Genomic DNA, 7,183 nt, shown 5'->3' on the forward strand with positions numbered 1-7,183 from the left:
CAATGTTTTTAAATTTGTTAAGACTTGCTTTGTGACCCAGCATATGGTCTATCTTTGAGAATGATCCATGAGCACTTGAGAAAAAGGTGTATCCTGCTGTTGTGGGATGTAATGTTCTATAAATGTCTGTTAAGTCTAGCTCATTTATAGTAATATTCAGATTCTCTATTTCTTTATTGATCTTCTGTCTAGATGTTCTGTCTATTGATGAGAGTGGTGAATTGAAGTCTCCAACTATTATGGTATATGTGTCTATTTCCCTTTTCGGTGTTTGCAGTGTATTCCTCACGTATTTTGGGACATTCTGGTTTGGTGCATAAATATTTATGATTGTTATGTCTTCTTGTTTAATTGTTCCTTTTATTAGTATATAGTGTCCTTCTTTGTCTCTTTTAACTGTTTTACATTTGAAGTCTAATTTGTTGAATATTAGTATAGCCACTCCTGCTCTTTTCTGGTTGTTATTTGCATGAAATATCTTTTCCCAACCTTTCACTTGCAACCTATATTTATCTTTGGGTCTAAGATGTGCTTCCTGTAGACAGCATATAGAAGGATCCTGTTTTTTAATCCATTCGGCCAGTCTGTGTCTTTTGATTGGGGAATTCAGTCCATTAACATTTAGATTTATTACTGTTTGGATAATATTTTCCTCTACCATTTTGCCTTTTGTATTATATATATCATATCTGACTTTCCTTCTTTCTACACTCTTCTCCATACCTCTCTCTTCTGTCTTTTCGTATCTGACTCTAGTGCTCCCTTTAGTATTTCTTGTAGAGCTGGTCTCTTGGTCACAAATTCTCTCAGTGACTTTTTGTCTGAGAATGTTTTAATTTCTCCCTCATTTTTGATGGACAATTTTGCTGGATATAGGAGTCTTGGTTGGCAGTTTTTCTCTTTTAGTAATTTAAATATATCATCCCACTGTCTTCTTGCTTCCATGGTTTCTGCTGAGAAATCTACACATAGTCTTATTGGGTTTCCCTTGTATGTGATGGATTGTTTTTCTCTTGCTGCTTTCAAGATCCTCTCTTTCTCTTTGACCTCTGACATTCTAACTAGTAAGTGTCTTGGAGAATGCCTATTTGGGTCTAATCTCTTTGGGGTGCGCTGCACTTCTTGGATCTGTAATTTTATGTTTTTCATAAGAGTTGGGAAATTTTCAGTGATAATTTCTTCCATTAGTTTTTCTCTTCCTTTTCCCTTCTCTTCTCCTTCTGGGACACCCACAACACGTATATTTGTGCAGTTCATATTGTCCTTGAGTTCCCTGATACCCTGTTCAAGTTTTTCCATTCTTTTCCCAATAGTTTCTGTTTCTTTTTGGAATTCAGATGTTCCATCCTCCAAATCACTAATTCTATCTTCTGTCTCTTTAAATCTATCATTGTAGGTATCCATTGTTTTTTCCATCTTTTCTACTTTATCCTTCACTTCCATAAGTTCTGTGATTTGTTTTTTCAGTTTTTCTATTTCTTCTTTTTGTTCAGCCCATGTCTTCTTCATGTCCTCCCTCAATTTATCGATTTCGTTTTTGAAGAGGTTTTCCATTTCTGTTCGTATATTCAGCATTAGATGTCTCAGCTCCTGTATCTCATTTGAACTATTGGTTTGTTCCTTTGACTGGGTTATATTTTCAATTTTCTGAGCGTGATCCATTATCTTCTGCTGGCATCTGGGCATTTAGTCAGATTTCCCTGGGTGTTGGACCCAACAGGTTGAAAGATTTTTCTGTGAAATCTCTGGGTTCTGTTTTTCTTATCCTGCCCAGTAGGTGGCGCTCGTGGCACATGTTTGTCTGCGGGTCCCACCAGTAAAAGGTGCTGTGGGTCTTTTAACTTTGGAAAACTCTCACTGTGGGGGAGGTTTGCCAGCTGAAGAGGCTTGGAAGAGTGCCAGACGGCCCGGGGTTCCGAACGCAGGGAAGGTCGCCGGCCGCCGCAGCCTGGGAGAGCGCCCGTCCGAATTTTCTAGTTGGCCCGGGGTGCCTAGTGTGGCGGGAGGGTGCCAGCTGCCGCAGCCCGGGAGAGTGCACTGTTCCCAGCTGGACCGGGGAGTCACATGTTTGGAAGGGACCCCCCGGTCACTGTTCTCCGCGGCCTGGGGATTTTTGATCCAATTCTCTCAGTTGGCCCGGGGGGCCACGCGTGGTGTGGGCGCCAGCCACCGCGGCTTGAGGGGACCGCCTGTCCACTTCTCCCAGCTGTCCCGGGAAGGAGGAAGGGAGGGACTCTGGCCACTTGCCGCCCCACCTGGGGAAGCCCGCGCCCCTCGGCGATCTCACCGGAGTGGATTCTCCCAGCCAGTCAGCCGTTCCAGGATGGGGTACGCTGTCTTTTTGATCTTTGTTGTGGCTCCGGGAGCTGCTCTGTATCGTTTCTACTCCCCTAGTAGCTGTTCCGAGATCTTCCTGCCATCTGAGGATGAGTGTGGAGATGTCCTCATCATGAGAAAGAACTGTGGGTGGCTGCAAAGCTTGCCGGGAAAGGGGAGTCAGAATCTACTAAGGGCCATCGTCTTTGCCTTCTCTCTTAACCCTCTTCAATTCCTAAAACGTCAAGTCTTCTTCCTCACTTCCTGGGACACCCCGCTCCTGACGCAACTTTCTTCCTGTAGGCCGCCAACTCTGACGGAGCGCAGACGTTGACTCTTCCCTCGGCCCTCCTCAGGCCTCCCCATCCCATTTTTAACACCTTGCAACGTTGACATTCATTTGTTCTCCCTCATGCAAAAATGTTTTTATATTTGTACATTTAAGCACCATTGTTGTCCATTTTAGGCACTCCTAAATTTACTCATAATAAAATAAGCTTTCCCTATTTTATTGTATAATATAAAAATTATGCAAGGCTAAGAAAGAAAAAAGCAACAGCTTTCAAAGCACTCTTCAACAAATAGTTACAGGACAGATCCCAGAGTTTGTCATGGGCTACCATACCATCATTTGCGCATTTACTAACCATCATTGTACACTCTAGGCCTTCCTAAGTAATACCGTCTCAGGCTTTATCCTCTATCTTTCCTTCTGGTGTCATATGTGCCCCCAGACATTCCCCCTCAACCATGCTCACATTCAGCTTCCATCAGTGTGCTTATATCACTGTGCTACCATCCAATAGTAGTGTGCTACCATCCGATAGTAGTGTGCTGTCCATCTCTGAATTTTTACAATCAGTCTTGTTGCACATTCTGTACTCCTTCAGCACCAAATGCCTAATCTCTAACCTCTTTCTATCTTCTAACTTTGAAAGTTAGAAGATAGAACTTAACTTTACTTTGAAAGCTCAGTCATTATTGGTAGTTCATATTAGTCATACTGTACAGTATTATAGATATCCTTGCTCTTTTCTGATTATTGTTTGCATGAAATATTTTTTCCCAACTTTTCCATTTTAATGTTGGGTCTAAATGAGTCTTCTGTAGAGCATATAGATGGGTCCTGTTTTTTAATCCATTCTTCCAGTCTATGTCTTCTGATTCGGGAGTTTAATCCATTAACATCTAATGTTATAACTGTAAAGGCAGTACTTTCTTCTACCATTTTGTGTTTTGGATTTTATATGTCATATCTAATCTTTTTTTTTACCCATACTGATAGTCTTCATTTCTACATTCTTCTCCAGACCTCTTTCTCCTATCTTTTCCTAACTACCTGTAATGCTACCTTTTAGTATTTTTTGTAGAATCGGTCCCTTAGTCACATATTCTCTCAGTGACTGGTTTTCTGAAAATATTTTAATCTTTTCCTCATTTTTGAAGCATGGTTTTGCTGGGTATATAATTGGTTGGCAGTTTTTCTCTTTCAGAATCTTAAGTATATCATACCACTGCCTTCTCACCTTCATAGTTTCTGCTGAGAAATTTGCACATATTCTTAGCAAGCTTACCTTGTATGTGATAGATTACTTTTCTCCTTCTGCTTTCAAAATTCTCTTTTTGTCCTTGGCATGTGACAATCTGATTAGTAAGTGTCTTGGAGTAGGTCTATTTGGATCTATTCTGTTTGAAGTATGCTGCATTTCTTGGATTTGTAACTTTATGTCTTTCAAAAGAGGTGGGAAATTTTCAGTGATAATTTCCTCTATTAGTCTTTCTGCTCCTTTTACCTTCTCCTCTCCTTCTGGGATACCCATAACATGTACATTTGTGCACTTCATGTTGTCATTCAATTTCCTGACATCCTGCTAATATTTTTCCATTTTTTCCTTATATTTTCCTTTGTGCGTCAGATTTCAGATGTTCTGGCCTTTCATTCACTAATCCTTTCTTCTGCCCCTTCAAATCTATTGATGTATGTTTCTGTTATTTTTTTCATCTCTTCTATTGTGCCTTTCATTACCATAAGTTCTGCAATTTGTTATTTCAAACTTTTGAGTTCTTCATGTTCACCCGATATCTTCTTTATATTCTCCTTCAACTCATTGATTTGAGTTTTGATGAGATTTTCCACATCTGTTTAAACATTCTGAATGAGTGTTTTCCATTCCTGTATCTCGTTTGAAATGTTGTTTTGTTACTTTGGGCCATATCTTTGACTTTCCTAGTATGACTCATTATTTTTTCTGGCATCTAGGCATTTGATTTCCTTAATTATTTTATTTTAGAGGTTTTTCTCTTTTACCTAGCGTTGTTTGGCTTTGTTCTCTATCTGTTCTTTGGCATTCAATTCAACTTATTCTAGACCTCTAGCATAGGTTCTGTTTAACTGATCAGAATTTTTCAGTTCTCGTTTGTCTGCTTCTTGCCCAGCCTATATGGAGCCCTTTTTTAATGAGTGTTTCCTCAGATATTATAGATCCCAGCCAGATTTTCTCAGACAAGATAGGTCCACATCCCAAGGGGAGAGAGTAACCAGTATCAATTTTCCTTGAGGGTGAGACCCAGCAGATTGTTCAGAATTTTCTGTGACGCCTCTGGACTCTGTGCTTTTCCTATCTTGCCCAGCATGTGGTAATCATCTGCCTGTGGCTTCCCACCAGCACAAAATGATGTGATACATTTAAGTTCAGCAGTTGTTCCCAGCTAGGGGTGTGGTTGAGACATAAGTAAGGTCATAGAGTGATTTTGGTGGCTTTTGCTTGCCAACCCTGAGGCCAGCATTCCCTGAAAGAGGGCCTCCACTTGAGCTGGGCCCTGCCCCCTTTTCTTGGGGAAGATACATCCTTTATGGAATTGTCCCCATCCACCTGACTATTTTCTTTGTCTTCCAGACATGCCTTAATTCTGCTGTTGCCTGGGGAAGTGCTGGAGCCTGAGAGTGCTGACAGTTCTACATTATAAGCTATTAAGAAGTTAAAAACAAAAAAGCATTTTCAGAGCTGGACACCTGCTCTTGAGGTTTGCCAATCAAGTTGTGTTCCCAGGCTTTATTTACCCTTTTTTCTTGGGGTACAGCCCTTTTCCAGAATTTCATGCTGTGCAACTCAAAAAGTGTCTTTTTCTTTTTTTTTTTTAACTTTTTTTCTGTCAGCCCCTACCCTTCTTCCAGGGCAAAAACTCCTGGTTTCTTTAGTACTTACTCTAGGTTTATCTGTGCTTGGGGCCTATTTTCAGTAGTCAAAGTTTGTTGATTAATTTCACAATTGGAGCTTGGTTGAGCTCACTCCTTGCTACTGGTAAAGTCTGTTTCCCTACCCCTTGAGGAACCAGCCTGCTTGTGCCCATGGGGAGGGCCACAGTTTCCATGGCTTGGGAGACTTAAAGTTCAGTGTGGGTTCTCAGCCACTGCGCCTGTCCCAGACTGGTGTACAGTGAGTGTCTAGTTATTGTCCCCTTGATATTGTGCTGTACTGTTCCTGGCTATTTACTAGCTATTCTGGAGGATGAACAAAATTCCACGCCTCACTATACTGCTCTCTTTCTTTTACCTAATTTGGTTTTAATACCTACATACTGAGAAAGGACTGAGGTGTAGATTGGGACAACCCAAGGGAGTCAGCTAAGTCCAGCTTACAGCAATGGACAGAACTCAGAGTCTTTAAAACTGGGCTAGAATGGAGGTGGACAAAGTAGAGCTGTAAACATGAGTCTCCACTGCAGATCCCCCTTCTGAGGATTCTGTCACTGAAAATATTATTGAGTGAGAACTTCAGGTTGGCCAACTAAAGTTCCATAGCAGGAAGGAAGGAGTGTTGGTGATGACAAGGTTACCATAAAGACCCTGACAAAAATCTCCTGAATTTATTTTTAAAAAGTGCAAACAGAGCTCTCAGAAAACACAAAGGATATTTTTCACTTCCTCAGTGAATAAGGGGCATTATACTATTGTTATCTACTTATCATTTCTTATTATTAAGTAATTTTTATGCATCTCTCTTCCCTGCAGCTTCAAAGAGATGCTTGAAAATCCTTTATAAAATACAAGTAGAAAAAGCACAGCATGTGAATCAATTAAAATGCACCTTTATTTTGATGTCCCACCACCTCTCTCAAATTTATTCAATGGTAACAATTTTTTCTCGCCCCTGGATGGACACAAGGCAAATCCAGCATTTTTCTGGTAACTCCCAGGGGACCAGCAATCCTAGCTCCATTTTCAATCTCAAATATAGTTTTGATTCAGTTGCATGCCCAAAGATACTAACCAAAAGTTCTAAACAAGATTTGATAGTAACTTTCTCCCTGTTCAGCTCAGATATCTTAGGCTGGAAGCCTGTGGAAGAAAAGGTTGGCTTCACTGTTCTCAGTCTTGTTCTTCAACGATGGACCAAACCCCAGATTCTCAGCAGCTTCTGACTCCTCCAAGGTTGGAGGGGAAGGAAAAAGAGGACAGAGGATAGAAAAGTCTCCTTTGGATGGCATCATCATCAGCACTCCAGGGCCTGGCAGAAGCATAGCTTTATCAGGTACTTCAGAAATCCTACCACTGAGAGTTTCCACTGAAGTTCCCTCAACTCAGATAGAAGCAACTCTACTCAGAAGGAGGCTTCTACTCCTTCCTCAGACCCTAGGAATCCAACTTCTTAATGATGAGTTCTTCTCGCCCCTGGGGACAGCCCTATGGATTTAAACATCCCCATACTTGCTCTCTTGTACCCAAGAGTCCCACAGTGGCTTGTGGAAAACATTCCCACATCCCTTGCTCCAAGAAACACTGGGCCCCCCAAACAGCAGGAGCTTCTGGGTTCCACCCTCAAATCAGCAGGTCAGCCCCAGCTGCTGTGAACACTTTCCAAAGCTC

The sequence above is a fragment of the Tamandua tetradactyla genome, chromosome 6 (genome assembly GCF_023851605.1).
Source record: "Tamandua tetradactyla isolate mTamTet1 chromosome 6, mTamTet1.pri, whole genome shotgun sequence".
Lineage (NCBI taxonomy): Eukaryota > Metazoa > Chordata > Mammalia > Pilosa > Myrmecophagidae > Tamandua > Tamandua tetradactyla.